Genomic DNA, 18,586 nt, shown 5'->3' with positions numbered 1-18,586 from the left:
CACACTGCTTGCACATCCTTCAACTCCCAAGACATCCACTTCGCTTCCTTTGAAGCCCCATGCGTCGATATCCACCACGAGTGCAACTGGTAAAAAACTCCGCAATAATGAAGCATGTCTGTGATTACATCAAGGTCGCCCACCAGCCAACAGATCGCTTCTCTCTGGTATAATAGCCTTGTCCCCAATTGTTTCGAATGTAGAGCTATAGAAACCATGCTAAAAAAAGCATCAGGAGCCGCACACATTGATAGGCGGTTCCCTTTGTGCACTTCGAGTAGCCAAGTCGAAAAACCATGCTTGACCTGCAACACGCCGTATATGGCATACACAACATAGTCGCACTTGTTCCAATCTGCACCTATCAAATGCATCATCACTCTCCCATCAACCTGCACACCTCCATGTACCTGATGTTGGCTATTCCAAGGGTCGACACTTTCTTGGTGTATCAACGGGACTATTGCACCAAACATGCAATCCTCACTTTCAAGACCAAGGCGGATCAAATCAAACTCCTTGAGCGATTGAGGCTTCTCAAGGGCACCAAATTTTTGGTTTGTAGAAGATCTAACACGTACCTAACTCAAATAGAAGAAGGAAGAACTCCAAAAGATTTGAGAAGCATACACAATAGGGAAATGGTCAGTTTATCAAGAAGGTAAAGCCATTATCCAAGAGTTTCTCCCAAACCGGCTCCCCCCTCACCTACCCCTTCTTAGATTTTGTTCATTTCATCTTATCTTCCCTTTATCACACCTCGCTAGACCCTTACTCCTTAATTGAGACCAACTACCCCTTTATTCAGAAGGAACTTTGTAATGTTTTGTTTTTGTTCCCATAAGTCATATCTGACCTTTGTGGATGATAATTCAATCTATTTGGCTTTCTATATCTACCTATCATAGATGTCATAATGAGCAAAATGCATAATCATTGAGAATGCCAAATGGAAACTAGCATGCACAGAGAAAATATCGGACGTAGACAAGGACGTCCATATGCAATCCACCAAAGGGGAGATCCAAAAAGATTTAATGTGCAACACCAAATAGACAGGACCTTCAATTCTACCAAGAGATCAAAGCATATAAGTGGAAAAGGCTTGGAGTCTTTTTTGGATCTCTAGAGTAGGTGCAAGTATCCTTTCCTTCAAAGTGTTCTTTTCCCTAGGCAGCTTGGAGGCAAGGAGCAGCCACATGTGTTCAAACTTTTCTGGGACCAAACATGCTGAAATGCATGCATGTATTGAGGAGAAAATAAGCTTGTATGAGATAATTGGCACAAACACGGAAATGGAAATGATAATGCTACAAAGTGTCAAACCCCTTGACATAAAGAGAGCTCCCTTGTGAGAGAAGAGTATTAAGAAGAAGCAACCAATGTTTTGATGATGTGAACTATGTGCTTGAAGAAGACAATCATAGACCACATGACTTTACGCAGGTCAACAATAAAGATGATCACCTGGGCCATCCAAATTGGATGGACTAGATGCTCTAAAGATGCTCATCTGGGCTATCCAAATTGGATGGACCACATGAGCATCTTTATTTTTGAAAATTTGTATGGCGGTAATTTACATCAATGTAAATACATTAAGGCTTTACGTATAATTCACCTATGTATAAGGGCCAGGTTATCCTTTAATTTTGGCTCTTGCATCCATTTAGCACCTTCAAAAGGTTAATTTTTAAACTTAACTAGATGCTTATGCAAAGCCTTACCATTACGTAAAATTTTATAATCGTGGCAAAGAATATGCTCAAATTGCAATATTTCCTTGGTTCCTTCAATACATTTTTTATGGAATACATTGTTGTAAATACATGAAGGCTTTGTGTATAATTCATTATAGGTATCTATAAGGGTCATGTTATCCATCCATTTAGCACCTTCAAAAGAACAATTTTTGAGTTAACTAGATACTTACGCAAAACCTTACCATTATGTAAAATTTTGTCTTTGTGGCAAAGAATATGCTTAGATTGCAATAATCTCATTGATTCCTTCAAATTTAGAAGGATCTTCTGCTATTGGCTCTTGTGGTGGATCACCCTTACAGTCTTTAAGTAGACTAACATGGAAAGCAAACAATTTGAGTGAAGATTTGGATGGCTTAATCCTTCCACATCGTGCCTCCAAAGTGTAGTTTGTTCTTGAAGAAGAGGATCATTCAGGTCTTCTAAAAACATTTACATAATATGATCACTAGGGCTCTCATAGTTGGATAGTTTTGTTGGCTTTGCACCTTGAGCATGTATCTAGGCCTATCCCTCTGGCTAATATCTTGACCCCGGTTGGAAGACCTCCCCATAGCACCTTCCACAGGAAGATATTCATAGCTAGGGGGCACTAAGGGTCCCATATATTACTTGCTATTGATGCCCATTTGGATTCTAGTGACAAGTTCTTCTACCATTATTTCTTGAGTGCGGAAACTAATCTCTTTTGGACCTAAGTTTGCGGTAACTTATTTCCTTAGTTTGTGGCTTGGTGAAGTTTTTGTTCTTAGGGCAAGGCCAAGCTTTCCAATCAAGTTTAGCTTCACACATTGGCATAGACATAATGTCAAGAAACTTGACTACTCTATTGATCCAATCATTTAGTTCTATTGAGATTGAGTTGGATGGTTAGCTCATTTGTTCATTCCATCTTGCAGTGTCCTAGTCCCTAAAGTAGGTCAGGTGAGTGAGACATTTGTTATTCACTTTTGTGGAAACTTCTCTCCATGATAGATTGAGCACTTCACTTCCCACCTTTAAGAGCCACTAGATCAATGAGCTATTGATTTTTTCAAATATTTTGTTGCCTCTCCCCATTCAAGTGTCTTTGCTACTTTGCTGCATTTACACACCAACTTCCTATGTTGGCACACTAAGTTTAAGATTGACCGATTAAGGTTCCACTGAGATGGTTCGGGGCGGCCAACAAGAGAGGCAACCTCTAAACACCCCTCAGGGATATCGTGCAGCTCAATTGGTGCTGGGACAACCACAAGCATGAAAATTAACAACAAACCCTTAGCCAAACAAGTGAAGGGGCACCACCTAGTTATGGAATGCGAACTAGGACGCAAGAGAGAGTTTGTCACAACCAAGAAGAGGTGCAACAAAACACAGACAAGCAATATCACACCAAGATACCCACCAAATGGAGCAAGAGAGAGCTAGAGAAAAGGGAAGAGAGAGAGGAATGGAACTTGCGTAATTCCTTGTTTGTGACTTGTAAATGGAGATGGTTTGTTATGATACTATCATAGAGCTTGTACACAACTAACCCATTGTGTATTGAATTCTAAACATTGCCAACACACACACACACACACACACACACACACACACACACACACACACACACACACACACACACACAGTCTTAGGGTGTGGGAGACCTCTCACCACAATACCCTTTTACAATGGACTCAAGTTTGGCAATGAAAACACACCAAACATTTTAATTTATCAAACAAGCTCAAACAATAGAACTTAAAAGACACAAGTCACCTTGAAGTCATCAAACCGCATTGCAAAAGTTGAAGGACTAAGATTTGAACACCGAATCATGTAGAATCATGGCTTTGAAGATCCAAACCTCAATTTATTGATGATGGAGGAATATATACAATAGTGGTTTTGAGATTTCAAACTCACACTCTCTCACTTGCAAAAGTGTAGCTTGAAAGCTTCTCTCATACCAAGTGTGAAACTCACTAAGTGGTTGCTACACCTAGGTCTCTCCTCACGCATAGAGTGTTGGGTTCTATGTGAGATATTGGAGATGATTTAGAAGAAGGAGAGGGTTCTATTTATAGTTTGAATACCCCTTTTTAAGGTTATTGATAACCTTATTTACAACCTAATCAAATCAAGATCAAGATTTTTTTTAATATCAAAACATTATGGGACTTCGACTTTGTCTACTTGAGTCATAGATGTGGGCTCAAAAGAGAACATTATTGATGGTAGATAAGGTGAAAGTAGAGTTTTAAGGGGAAGGGGAGAGAGAGAGAGAGAGAGAGAGAGAGAGAGAGAGAGAGAGAGTTTACTATGTTTCATGTCTTTAGGTGAGGTGCCTTTTAAGGTCATGATGTTTGTGTTAGTAGGTTAGTAGTTAGTTTTAGTAATTACTAGAAAGTTAATGATACATTTACAATGGATAGAATGAGTTGAATGGTTGTAGGAAGATGGGTGAATGAAGTGAGGGAATCCTTTTCATGGTGATGCTTTGAAGAGATTGAACTCACCCTTGTGTAGATCCTTAGAAATGACCATCGATCCACTTCTTCTTCTTCTATTCTTTATGCCACCACGACCAAGGTTGATTACCATGATGAAAATGGAGATTTGTTTGATGAGGTACCTCAATTTTCAGAGGTTAAGCATGGTCATTCATGCTGAATTTTATGTATGTAAAGAAGAGGTAAGAAAGAATACCAAAATATATGTTTTTCTTCACTACAAAAGTTTTCAGTGGCCCCCCTTTATGTTGAATTTGCATAAGGCTCCAAGGGTGAGTCCCTCCTTCCATAAAAGCATGACCTAATAAAATCTTGAGGGTTTGAAAACATGTATGGATTAGGATTATTCACAAATATGATATATGGATATGATTGGGGGGAAACAGATTAGTTTATAAACAATTCATGGAATCTGGAATAATGTCAACCATATATATATATATATATATATATATATGGAATCAAATGAGGCCCTCATTTTTTTTATTGATGTAGGTCTATTTACAAGAAGGAAAAATTCATGTAGAAAATAGCAATTTAGTGAAAGGGAATGACCGGGTGAAAGGTATTTTTGTGATTCTCCTTTGGAGTGCATTCACGCCAAAACTTATAAAACTTATAGAGGCTTGGATGAAAAAGTTTATCTATAGAATAGAGGTAATGCACAATGGTAAGAAATTTTATGGCAATGGTGAGTCAATGTACATAACATACATAGGTAATTAACTCACACCTAGGTAAAAATATTTAAATAAATACCAAAATAATTATAATAAAAAATCCCTTTATTTGGGCCCTATATACAATGAAATATCTACACACAAATGGATCATAATATATTTTTATTTTCTCTTTTTTTTTTGCTCAACTAGCCCAGTGACTAGCTAGTTGAGGGTTTTTAAGAAGGAGAGATGGAAAAAGTCCCCTAACTCACACGCACCTATGTACAAGGAAAAGGTGAGCTTAGCCATAGTGTTTATGTGATTTTCTAGGGTGAGATAGCTTACTATGACAAATATCGACAGCCAAAAAATGGCTATCACCAGCAGTTTATCATGAACCCCAACCTCTTTCCACCGCTCCTCAGGAGCTAAGCCTCACCTTGTCAATCATGTCCTAGGTCATCGCGGCCCATTCTTGGTCTTGTTTAGCAATTGCCACCATAAATTTAGCATGTTAGGCTTTAGCATACACTACAGGGTCAAGGATCCGAACATCGCCTAGCTGCTTGGGTCTGGCAACACATTCTCATTTAGCCCCCCGCGAGGAAACGGAATCTTTGGTATTATTCTTCCATAGGTATTTTTTCACATCAGATTTTAGGTATTCCTTCCAATTACTCTTTCCTATCTTGAGGAGGGGGCCAATGAAGGACAAATACAAGATCATAAACATGTTTATCACCTTCACCTGATATAGAATGGGAGGAGCACAAATTCCCACCTTTGCTTCTTGCTTCAAACTTTGTTCGTGGCCTACTAGAACTTGTGAGAGGCAATCACACTGTATACTTTTTTTATAAAGTGCGAGAATTCCCACTTTTTGATCTACTTTGGGCATCATTCAGTCACAATCAAACCCATGACTTGGGTTAGGAAGGTCGATTGCTTCAATCAAATGAGCTAGCTTCCGTCGGCAGTGTTCATCATTGGCGTGACTCTAACCATACCCAATGTGTCTATCTCGTGTAATTGTCATGCTTTTTCTAGTCCTTTGATCATCATCATTGCACCAATGGTCCTTCTATCTTCACCTTCTCTGTCACAGTTTCCTCGCCTTTTTATACGTTCTCTTTTTGTGCTAATGATTACTTGGATCTCCAGCATCAGCTCTTGTGTGATCTTTGACCATCATGTTGATTGGTGTGCTTGCTTTCGCTATTAAGTCTACCATCATCAATACATAGGTGTTGTTCTTCTTCTTGAAATTTAGGATGTGACATGGGCTAGGTATCTTGACAAAGTTGTGAGAGTAATCAAGATATATCCTTTTGATTATCCTCGAGTTTGACTTGTTGTTCTAGGTGCTTGGCAAAAATGATTAGCATTTGACCACGTAATAGAATTAGGTAAACGTAATGTTGTAGGTTATGCATTAACATTGATGCATTGCATGGAATGAGTAACATTGATGAAGTATGCTTGGAAACAACAAGGATGTAACTATTGGACGAATGAAATTCGAAAGGTTCAATGATTTGTTGTGTAAATGGTTAGAGAGGGAAAGCACAACTAATAGAGTGGCATAAGGGGGAAAAAGAGATAGGGGAAGATTTTCGTCAATGGGTGTTTCCAACCACAAAATTTGAGAAAAAGAACTCTGTGTGTGTGTGTGTGTGTGTGTGTGTGTGTGTGTGTGTGTGTGTGTGTGTGTGTGTGTGTGTGTGTGTGTGTGTGTGTGTGTGTGTGTGTGTGTGTTGAGGGATTTCACAACTAGGAGTGTGTAGGCACAATTCGGGGGTTGATAATCATAGAGAGAAATTGTCATTGTTTGTGCACTGGATGGTCTTTCAAGACTCAAAAGGGAGAGAAAATGGAGACTATGGGTGTTCATGGCCTAGAAAAGGGATGGACTAGTTGGGTATTGGGTGCTAGGTGTGGGAAAGATGGAGAGATGGTGCATGCCATGCAGAGAATCCTAAGGTGGCACATGTCTTTGGTACGTACTACATGGCTTGGAAAAATGTTGGTTGCATGCTCCGTGATCGCGAGGTTTGGGAGGTGGATGTTGGGTGCATGCACTTTCTTTGCTTGTTTCAGGAAACCAGAGCCATGTCTTCATGGGGACACTAGTGCAACAAAACTTGGTCAGCTCAAGGATATACAAGAAGCAAGTGTATGGAAGCAAGCATATGGGTAGCAGAGCGCTTGGGAAAATATTGGATACAAGGCACAAGAAATGTCATCAAGATGTGTATACCAAATGTGGCATTCAACAAGTCAAGTATGGTTTAGAATCTTGGTTGGATTGGGGAGCTTAGAAATATTTTGAATGCACAATGTTTAAAGGCATTTTTCATACAGGACGCCCTTTACATATCATTTTTCTATAGCTTTGCATTTAAAGATTTTGGAAAAAGACTATGCCACGGGAAAGTGGCATGTTGATTATTGCACGTGATGGTGCTATGTTGTGTATGCCAAATGGATGTGATCGGGATCAGCCATTTCAGATATTTTTTCGGCTTGAAGTCTAATATCTAGGAGCTGCCCAGTTGGATATAATGGCAAGTGGTTGTGGCTAAAGTTTATCGACACTCATAGTGATCATGCTATTCCCAGGGAGGTTTTGTCGACTGAAGGCATTTGGCTATGTGATTCCCTTCATGGGAGTTACTACATGCTAAATTTGGCGATAGGGTGTGCAAGTATTGGACAAGACTACAATGGTTGTTTCATGGAGGTGGTGTCACGAGATTTGTATTCGCAAGGTAGAGGAGAGCACAAACACAAGAAAACTCTACAATAGACATCCAATTGCACATTGATTCATTAAAGATATCAAAAATTGTACCAAAAAAAATTGAAATCAACCCCCATAATAATCACCACATAGCACTTAACCCATAACCTTCATCCCCTCTGGAATGGGTACATACATCAAAAAGCCCTTCTATAGATTTATGTGCATCCCCATTAGATCCTGCCAAGAAACCATTAATAATGACATCTTCTTCCTCTTCCATGACATCAACACCTATAGACATGATGTCAGCGATAAACATAGACTCATTTTCATTCTCATGTATTTTTAGTATTGTCACTACAATTTCTTGCACTTCATCAATTATTTATTGTATATATAGCTTTATCTATGCAATGATCTTCCTGTTTGGCTTCACATGATTCTATGGTTCTGAAAGATCCATTAGTCTTCTACAAAGGCTCCTCCTAAACTCCTTAAGAACAATCCATGTTGAGGTTACTAACTTGTGAAACACTAGCAATACTATTTCTTTCTTTATCTAAACCTTCACTAGATTCAATGAAGGCAGATACCATGCAAGAAGCAATCTTTGCAAAATTCAATTTCTATTTTATCATCAAATTCATTATTTCACCTCCGTTAGTTTGCCCAAAATATGATCCTCTAGGACTAAATATGCAACTTCCAAAGCTGCATTTGCTTTAGCTTTGCTTATTGCATAAATTAGTTCCCAAAATTGATCATAATTAAGAAAGTTCTTTTGATCCCCTTCACCTTTACTGAATATAATCAGACTCTACTCAATATCTACTTCATTTCCAAGTCCATAATACTTGAGCTTTCATATTTAAATCCATCTGCAAAATAGTCCCACTGTGTTGGATATGCTTCTGCCAGATCCCAAACCTGATCTTGGAACTTGGAGCTTACAACTTCTTTAAAATCTAAAACCATTCAATCTTTTACCCCTTGACTCTTCATCTTGGCTTCATAGCATGCAAGGAAACCCTCTAGATCATGCCCTTGAAAAATACAACATTGGTCGCATACAACATCAAGTGCCATTTCCACTGCATCATCAATTTTCTTTTTTGTCTCCATGGCTTCCACTTCAAGCAGACATCCATGAACCAATTAGAGAATCTTTGAAAAATCTAGAATTGTTAAGCTTCCATCAAACCTTTTGGAATTTAACTCTTCAATAAAATTCATCAATTGTTCTGGCCTCTCCATTTGTACCTCTTACCCCAATCAGATTTGCGTCGGGCTCACCAAAAATGCCAAGGAGATTTGTGTTGCAAGGTGGACCAAGATGTCATAAAATCTAATATCTAACCAACCCAAATGATTTTCTCATATTAAACTGATCACTTAATGTGGGAGAATAAACGGGAACAAGGGTTAAGATATAGGCATGTGCTTATAGATCTATCTCCACATGGGGCCAATGGTAAAGGGGCCCAAATGAGAGATGGTACATTAAAGAGCAAGGCTAACCAATGGAGCATAAGACCCTAGGGTCAGCTTCATTAAAGACCTCCAATAATGTGTGTAAAAGTGCTTTGACCTTAGCTAAGCTAGCACTGAGATTGAGGTGGGAACCCGGACCAAGCTTGAGGTGCTTGAGGTGGGAACCCGGTCTAAGCTTATGGTGCTTGAGGTGCTTGATGATTGAGATGCTTGAGGTGCTTGATGATTGAGATACTTGAGGTGCTTGTCATGCTTGAGATGATAGGGTTGTACTTCAGGTGGGAACCCTGCCCAAGCTTGAGGGGCTTAAGGGCCAAGATTGTGGTGGGAACCAAGCCCAAGTTGAGTGGATTGAGGTGTGCAAAAGGTCAATGTCAATCCCTACAAGGAGGGGGTGAGCCCTACATGAGGGGGGATGAGAGAGAACACACACACTCACAAAAGGCATGCCTAGTACAAAGAAAGCAAAGGGGACACTTGTCAAGTTCCTCCTCATGTTGCCCTCATGGTATGCTTAAAGCCTATTGGTTGACCACCCAAGGTGTCCAATGATAATTTAGGAGATTTAATTAATTGTCTTTGCATTTATCAAGTCCTCTCTCTCAAAGGGGAAAGGGGGACACTTGTTCCAAGGCTACCCTTGTTGCTTGTAATGCCTCCTGCTTGTGATTGGCTAGGCATGGAGGGGTCCAATGAGCTTCAAGCATGAGCTACAAGGGGGGTCGACCAAAGCAACCTAGGGGGTTGCTTAGGGGGTATACTCTCCCACACACACTCTCGTTATGCATTGTGCAAAGTGCAAGAGCTCCCTCTCCTTCTCCAAGCAAGTAGAGGTTGAGAGCCTACACCAACACTCTTGGCTATGGAGTGCAAATCCAACCAAGATCCATGCTTCAATGCTTAAGCTTGCCATCTTCTCCATCTTCATTACTATGATATTATGTATGCTAGCAAGAAGAGTTATGATAAGTGAGGAACTAATTCTTTCTCCTATGAAATGTTTCTTCTTCCTCTTCCCTACCCTCATTCCCTGCTAGCTCTCTCCACCTTCGAAGGTGTTTGAGGTCTTGGGACTGAGGCTTCGAATAGTTAAAGCTTTCTTCAAATTTTATGCTATACTTGTGATGCATGAAGGTTTCCATCTTCATTGGATCACCTAGGTCACAAGGAACACAAAGATTGTATTGTAACAAGTCTCTCTTAATGGGAGAAATCATAATACAAATGCTTATATGAGGGGGGACCGGCTCCACATAAATTTGGTCCTCAATTGTTTTCATGTTCTCTAAATTCTCTCTCTTGCAAAAGTATTGTTCATGCCAAGTCAACTAATTGCTATGATTATGTTGCTATCTTCAATTATTTTCAACCGCTATGCTCACAAAGTAATTTCTCAAAAGTACTCTCATTAATTTTCGCTACTCTCAAGTTAATAGGCCGATTCCATTGCATTGGTATCAGAGCATTTGGTTTCTCTTTTCTTGCTTAAAAAGAGAGGTGCTTAAGTAGCCTAAAAATGGTTGATGTTATTAATTATATTAGGGTAAGTGGAATTGGGATCTATTATTGGTTTTGGTGAGCTCACTATGTAGGATATGGTGCACACCTCAGGAGCTTTGGAGTTAATAATGGAGTCTTCTTAGACTTACCTATGGCTTTACCATTATTGAGCCATAAGAAGTCCAAAAGGAGCTAGCCCTCGATAACTCTGCTATGTTAGACTTACTCCACTGCTCTCTATAACTAACCACTTCAAGCCGTGGGTGTAGATACTTAAGAGCCGATTTTCAAAGGCTAAGAGGAGTGGCAACTAAGGTTTTGAATTGCCAAAGCATACACTAAGTACATACATAAATTTTGTTAATATGGCTGACAATAACCAAGAGAGTAGAATGAACATTGATAGCTTTGATTTTTCACATGAAGGTGCTAATGATGATGCTCCCATGTTTGTGAATTATCTCGTAACTAGGTTGCAACAAGCTATGGCAACCCTGCCTTGCAAGCCGAAGTTACTCAACAACTTCGCACTTATGGGATTTCCCTTCCTCTCCAAGAGGAGAGAGAGCTTAGGAGGCCTCTTGAAGAGACCCCCAAAAGAAGACTCTCTCCCATACAAGAGGAGGAATCCAAAGAGCAAGAAAGCAATGAAAGTTTAAGTTCCTCTGAAGATGTGGCTCCATTAAGACAGCGGTCTAGACAATCGCCCACTCCTCCCAAGAGGAAAAGATCAACACACAGTCCTTGTCCTCGTCATTCTAAAAAGGAAGAGGAAACAAAGAAAGAAAAAGGCTAGGAAGAGGTCACCCTCTTCTCCTTCTTCTTCACCTTCCTCCTCTTCCGATAAAGCTATGGCTATTCTCCTAGAGAATACAGGAGGGGAGGACATCACAAATCATACCTTGCATGGCGAAGGTCACAAAAGATAAAGAAGTTCAAGGAGGGAGGAAAGAGTATCTCTTTTCTCACCTATGATGACACCTTTGGTGCTACCGACAAAGTGTTGGCCTTCATCCAACATTTTGATGTGGCCTTTGGAGACAAGGGCTTCACCGAATCCTCCAAGCTACACCATGTAGTTATGCACTTCCAAAAATCAGTTCATCAATGGTGGGCTAGCCTTTGTGGCAAACAATGGTGAAGCCCCAAAGACGTGGAAAACTCTACAAGTTTCCATCATGAAGCATTTCCTTGCAAGCGATGCAAAGGACAAAGTGCTTACCGAATGGTGCAGCTTGAAGCTTCTCTCTCATGAGTCTATCCACAAGTATGTAGACAAGTTTTGTGATTTACATCTCAAGGCTATTGTCTTTCAAAAAATAGACTTTTTCGAGCAAAGGCAGCAATTTTGTGCGGGATTACCTGAAGAGATGGCCGAATACATCAACTCTCAACGGCCTGGTTCTATTAGCGAAGTAATCCATCACACCATGGTTGCTTCTCACATCAATTTCCATCAAGGGGCTAGACAGAAGGTCAAGCCCATGGAAAACAAAGACAAAAATGATGCAAAGGGGAAAACCAATACTCAAAATTCTTCCCAAGGCACTTCCAACAACAACAACAACAATCGGTCCAAGGAGAAGTGAGTTTTCAAAGGTAAAGCAAACACCCTCCTGGAGAGCTTGAAGCTTTTAGCAAGGACCATAAGTGTTTCAAGTGTGGGGAGCAAGGCCACGGCTATCATTCTTGCCCCAAGAAGAATGCTCGCAATGAGACTCCTAGGGCTTCCACCATCAAAGCTCCAAAAGAGGATGTTCATTGCAAAGGATCATCACTTTCCTATGCTTGGGGAAAGGTAAAAGAGCATGGTGCCTTCATCTTGTTTGCCCCTAGCTCTACTCACAACTTCTTATCAACGAATTTGGCCACCAAGTTGGGCATTCAAGCTTTCAAGATGGGAGATATGGTAATGGCTAACACAGCTTTCAAGGGACAACAAGCCTCCGTTACTCCCTTGATTGGGAAGTTAAGGCTTCATATCCTAAGCTATGTCGACAAAGAAGACTTTTTCATCTCTCCTCTCCAACATGAGGATGGTATCTTAGGGGCACCATGGTTTGATCGCATGGCTGCCAATATGAAGTTCCCTAAAAGGAGAATCTACTTCACCTACAGGGGAAAGAACATGTATATAGATACTAGTGAGCGTGGTTGCACCAGTCCACTTGTAAATTATTCTGGTTTTGACAATTCAATGAAGAGCTCAGTTTATGCATATATGATTTTTGTCAAAGAGTCTCTAAAAGATCCTAATGTTTCATCAAATGTAAATGGTAGGAATTAAGAAAAGTTAGACTTGTCTAATTTTCTAAAACGATTCCAAGATGTGTTCATCAATGATATCCCTATGGACTTACCTCCCAAACGAGGGGATGATGACCATTGCATTGAGCTCCTTCTAGGTAGCTCACCACCTAACAAGCCTCTTTATTGATTCTCACAAGCTCAACAAGAGAAAATCATGAGGCGTCATAAAATATAATATCTAACTTTACCAAATGATTTTCTCATATTAAACTGATCATTTTATATGTGAAGATAAAAGGAGAACAAGAGTTAGAATATAGATATGTGCTTCTAGATCTATCTCGACAGGGGACCAAAAGGAGAAATGGTTGCATCTCAATAGGGATCCAAAAGCAGACGGTCTACCAAAGAGCAATGTGCAATAAGTGCTTCTAGATTTATCTCAGCAAGGGACCAAGAGGAGAGATGGTTACATCTCAATAGGGGTCCAAAAGGAGGTAGTCTATCAAAGAGCAACGTGCATCTAATGGAGCTTAAAAGACCTTAGCGTTAGCTTCATTGAAGACCTCCAAAATTTAGTGTTCAAAAGTCCTTTGACCTTACGCAAGATAGAGCTTTCCTCGAGGTGGGAATCCTACCCAAGCATGACGTGCTAAGATGCTTAAAGTGTTTGTGGGAACCTTGCCCAAAGCTTGAGGTGAATTTTATGCTTAAATGACTAAGGTTTTTGAAATTTTAAATTCAAAGATAAATTCTCAAGAGGCATGAACGTTTCCATGCTTGATTGACTAAGAACTTGAAGTATTCCATTCAAAACAAATGACTTAAAAAGCATAAAAGACACATGCTTGTTTGATTGACTAAGTCCTTGAAGTATTCAATTCAACCAAATAACTTAATAAGCAGAAAAGACACGTTCAAATTATCCTCCACATGTGGCCCTCATGATATGCTTGAATGCTATTGGACAGGTTTTAAAGGGGTCCAATGAGAATTTAGATACATAAAAATAAATAATTAAGTTCTCTCTCTCAAAGAGGAAAAAGAGGACACGTCCAAATGAAATAATAAAACAATACGAGAGAGAGAGAGAGAGAGAGAGAGAGAGAGAGAGAGAGGTGTGGACCAAGCATGAGAGGGGGGTATACTCTCCCACACACACACACATTCTCTCATTGTGTGGAGTGCAAAGTGCAAGAGCTCCATCTCCTTCTCCAAGCTTGTTGAGAAGTGGAGAGCCTACACCAACACTCTTGGCTATGGAATGCAAATCCAACCAAGAGCCATGCTTCAATGCTTAAGCTTGCCATCTTCTTCATTTTCATTACTATGAAATTATGCTATGCTAAGCAAGAAGAGTGATGATAAGTGAGGAACTATTTCTTTCTCCTATGGAATGTTTCTTCTTCCTCTTCCCTATCCTCATTCCCTGCTAGCTCTCTTCACCTTCGAAGGTGTTTGAGGCCTTGGGACTGAGGCTTGGGATAGTTAATACTTTTTGCAAAGTTTATGTTAAGCTCCTCATGCATGAGGCTTTCCATCTTCATAGCATCACCAAGATCACAAGGAACACAAAGATTTTATTGTAACAAAGTCTCTCTTGATGGGAGAATCTATAATACAAACGGCTTTTGGAGGGGGGACCAGCTCCAAGTAAATCTGGTCCTCAACTATTGTCATGTTCTCTAATACTCTCTCTCTCTCACACAAAAGTATTGTTCATGCCAAGTTAATTAAGTACTATGTCTATGTTGCAACCATCAATTAAGTTCACCCTCTATGTTCTCAAAGTGATCTCACAAAAATGCTCACCTTAATTCTCTTAATTTCGCTATTCTCAAAGTTCATAGGCCATTCCCATTACATGGGTATCAGATCATTTGGTTTCTCTTTTCTTGCTTAAGAAGAGAGGTCCTTAAGTAGCCTATTAATGATTGATTTTGTTAATTATATTAGGGTGAGTGGGATTGGGATCTATTATCGGTTTTGTTGAGCCCACTATGTGGGATATGGTGCACACCTTGGGAGCTTTGGTCTTAATAATGGGGTCTTTTTAGACTTACCTACGGCTTTACCATTATTGAGCCATAAGAATTCCAAAGCAGCTATCCCTTGGCAATTCTGCTATGTTAGACTCACTCCACTACTCTCTATAATTGACCAATTTGAGCCATGGGTGTAGATACTTAAGTTCTTATTTTCAAAGTCTAAGAGGAGTAGCAACTAAGGCTTTGAATTGCCAAAGGATACACTAAGTAAACACATAAGTATAATTATGGCTGACAATAACCAAGAGAATAGAATGAACACTGATAACTTTGATTTTTCACATGAAGGTGCTACTGATGATGCACCCATGTTTATCAATTATCTTATTACTAGGTTGCATCAAGCTATGGGCAACCCTACGTTGCAAGCCGAAGTTACCCAAAAACTTCATGCTTATGGGATTTCCCTTCCTCTCCAAGAGGAGAGAGAGTTTAGGTGGCCTCTTGATGAGACTCCCAAAAGAGGACTCTCTCCCATAAGAGAGGGGGAATCCAAAGAACGAGAAAGAAGTGAATCCCTAAGTTCCTCTAAAGATGTGGCTCCATGAAGACGGCGGTCTAGACTATCGCCAACTCCTCCCAAGAGGAAACGATCAACCCATAGTCCTTCTCCTCGTCACTTTGAAAGAGAAGAGAGGAAACAAAGGAAGAAAAAGGTCACCCTCTTCTCCTTCTTCTTCACCTTCCTCCTCTTCCGACGAAAGCAATAGTTATTCTCTTAGAGGAGAGGACATCACAAAACTTACCCTGCATGGAAAAGGTCCCAAAAGCTCAAGAAATTCAAAGAAGGAGGAAAGGGTATCTCTTTCCTCACCTATGATGGCACCTTTGGTGCCACCGACAAAGTATTGACCTTCATCCATCAATTCGATGAGGCCTTTGGAGAAGAGGGCTTCATGGAGTCCTCTAAGCTACACCATGTAGCTATGCACTTCCAGAAATATACTCGTCAATGGTCGGCTAGCCTTTGCAGCAATGGCGAGGACCCAAAGACATGGAAAAGTCTACAAGTTTCCATCATGAAGAAATTCCTTGCAAGCGATTCCAAGGACAAAGTGCTCACTGAATATGGTGAAGTTTGAAGCTACTCTTCAATGAGTCTATCCATAAATATGTAGACAAGTTTTGGGGTTTATATCTCAAAGCTACAGCCTTTCAAAGGATAGACTGCGTTAAACAAAAGCAACAATTTTGTGTGGTATTGCCTAAAGAAATGACCGAGTATGTCAACTCACAACGGCTTAGCACTATGACCGAAACCATCCACCACACTATGGTTGATTCAAGGATCAATTTCCAACAAGGGGTGAGAAGAAATTTCAAGCCCATTGAAAACAAGGATCAAAATGAATCTAGAGGCAAGAGCAATGCTCAAAACTCTTTCCAAGGCAACACCAGCACTGGCAACAACAAGGCCAAGAAGAAAGGATCTTACAAAGGTAAAAAATAAGCTCTCTCTCGAAGAATTAGAGGCCTTTTGTAAAGACCATAAATGATTTAAGTGTGGAGAGCAAGGACATGGTTATCGTTCTTGCCCCAAAAGAAATGTACGCAATGACACTCCTAGAGCTTCCATGGTTGAAGCTCCAAAAGAGGATACTCATTGCAAAGGCTCATTCCTCTCCTATGCTTGGGGAAAGGTAAGGGAAGATGAAGCCTTCTTCTTGTTTGACCCTGGCTCTACTCACAACTTCATATCAATGGAGTTGGCCACCAAGTTGGGCATTCAAGCTTTTGAGATGGGAGATACTGTAACTGCTAACACAGCTTTCAAGGGATAGAAAGCCTCCGTTACTCCCTTGATTGGGAAGTTGAGACTTTTTGTCCAAAGCTACATCGACAAAGAAGAATTTTTTATCTCAGCTCTCCACCATGAGGATGTTATCCTAGGGGCACCATGGTTCAACCACATGGCTGCCAACATGAATTTAAGGAGGATCTATTTCACCTATAGGGAAAAGAGCATGTACATAGATGCTAATGACTCGAGGAACACCATATCCCTGGTAAATACGCTCGCTTTTGGTAAGTCAATGAAAAGCTCTATTTTTGTGTATATGATTTTTGTCAGAGAATCTGTAAATGATTCTAATGTTCTCACAAGTAGCAATAAAGGGAATCAAGAGAAATTAGAGTTGTCTAATTTCCTAAATGGATTCCAAGATATTTTCATTGATGACATCCCTAGTGAGCTACCTCCAAAACGAGAGGATGATGACCATGCAATAGAGATTCTACTAGGAAGCTCACCGCCTAATAAACCTCCTTATTAAGTTTCACAAGCTCAACAAAAGGAGATCATGAAGCAAGTGCATGAATTGGTGGAAAAAAGGATGGTGAGGCCTAGCTCCTCTCCATTCTGTTCACCATTACTTTTAGTGCAAAAGAAAGATGGCACATGTCACATGTGTATCAACTATAGAGCACTAAATAGGACCACTATTAAAAAAAAAAAAATCTCGTGCCGCTGGTAGAAGATCTATTTGATAAGTTACAAGGTTTGGCCTGGCAAATGCTCCAATCGCATTCAAACTCACGATGGACAAAAATCCTCATGCCACTCAAATTATCTTGAGGATTACAAGTACCACCTCCATGTAATCTTTCAAGTTGTGAGAGAGAATAAGCTTTTCATAGTCAAAAGAAAAGCGAATTTTTCCTACAAGAGATTCAATATTTAGGTCAAATTATCTCTCAAGATGGTATATGTATAAATCCATCAAAGTTGGAGGTAATAAAAGCATGGCGTAATCCAAGGAATCTACATGAGCTAAGAAGCTTTATTGGTATGTGTGCATACTATAGACGCTTCATAGAAAAATTCTCTAAAATAGCAGGACCATTGCATGACTTAACAAGGAAGAATGTTAAGTTCTCATGGACTGCTAAAGAACAAAATGCTTTTGACAAGCTCAAAGAGAAGCTTACCTCCCAACCAGTCCTTATGCTTCCGGATCTCTCAAAGCCATTTGAGTTCCAATGTGATGCTTGTGGTGATTGCCTTGGAGCAGTTTTGCTTCAAGAAGGGCATGCCATAGCATATGAGAGCCAAAGGCTCAATGCCGATGAACGGGTCTTAGGCATATACGAAAAAGAGCTTTTAGCTGTTCTACATGCCCTAGACACAAGGAAGCACTATCTCGTGGGGGCTCTATTCATCCTATGAATGAATCACAAAGCCTCAAGGACTTCATGACGCAAACCAAGCTTTTCGACAAACAAATGAGGTGGGAAAATTTTCTTCGCAATTTAAATTTTATATTGCTCACATTGCTGGCAAGCACAATCAAGTGGTCGATGCACTTTCACAACGGCTAAGGGTAAATGTGGTGTCTTTAGCAACTCACAATGATCTATCTTTTATGATAGATGAATATGCTATTGACCAAGACTTTAAGTAGGTAATTACAGCCTTTGCATTAGGGAAGAAAAAGAAGAACCATTCACCTTGAAGGATGGTTATCTTCCAAACGAAAATAGGCTATGTGTTACTCACCAATACAATAAGAAAGTCATGTAAATCCCATGCTTCTCCTTATGTGGGGCAAAGAGGGATTCCATAATCTACTCTTCGAGGAGTAGAAATGTATTTCTATTAGTCTACCATGAAAAGTAAACATACAAGAGTATGTTTCAAAATGTGCGGTATACC

The sequence above is a fragment of the Adiantum capillus-veneris genome, chromosome 27 (assembly GCF_014529385.1).
Source record: "Adiantum capillus-veneris isolate H3 chromosome 27, ASM1452938v2, whole genome shotgun sequence".
Classification (NCBI taxonomy): Eukaryota; Viridiplantae; Streptophyta; class Polypodiopsida; order Polypodiales; family Pteridaceae; genus Adiantum; species Adiantum capillus-veneris.
The sequence above is the reverse complement of the archived record's forward strand: the minus strand, read 5'-3'. Positions refer to the sequence as shown.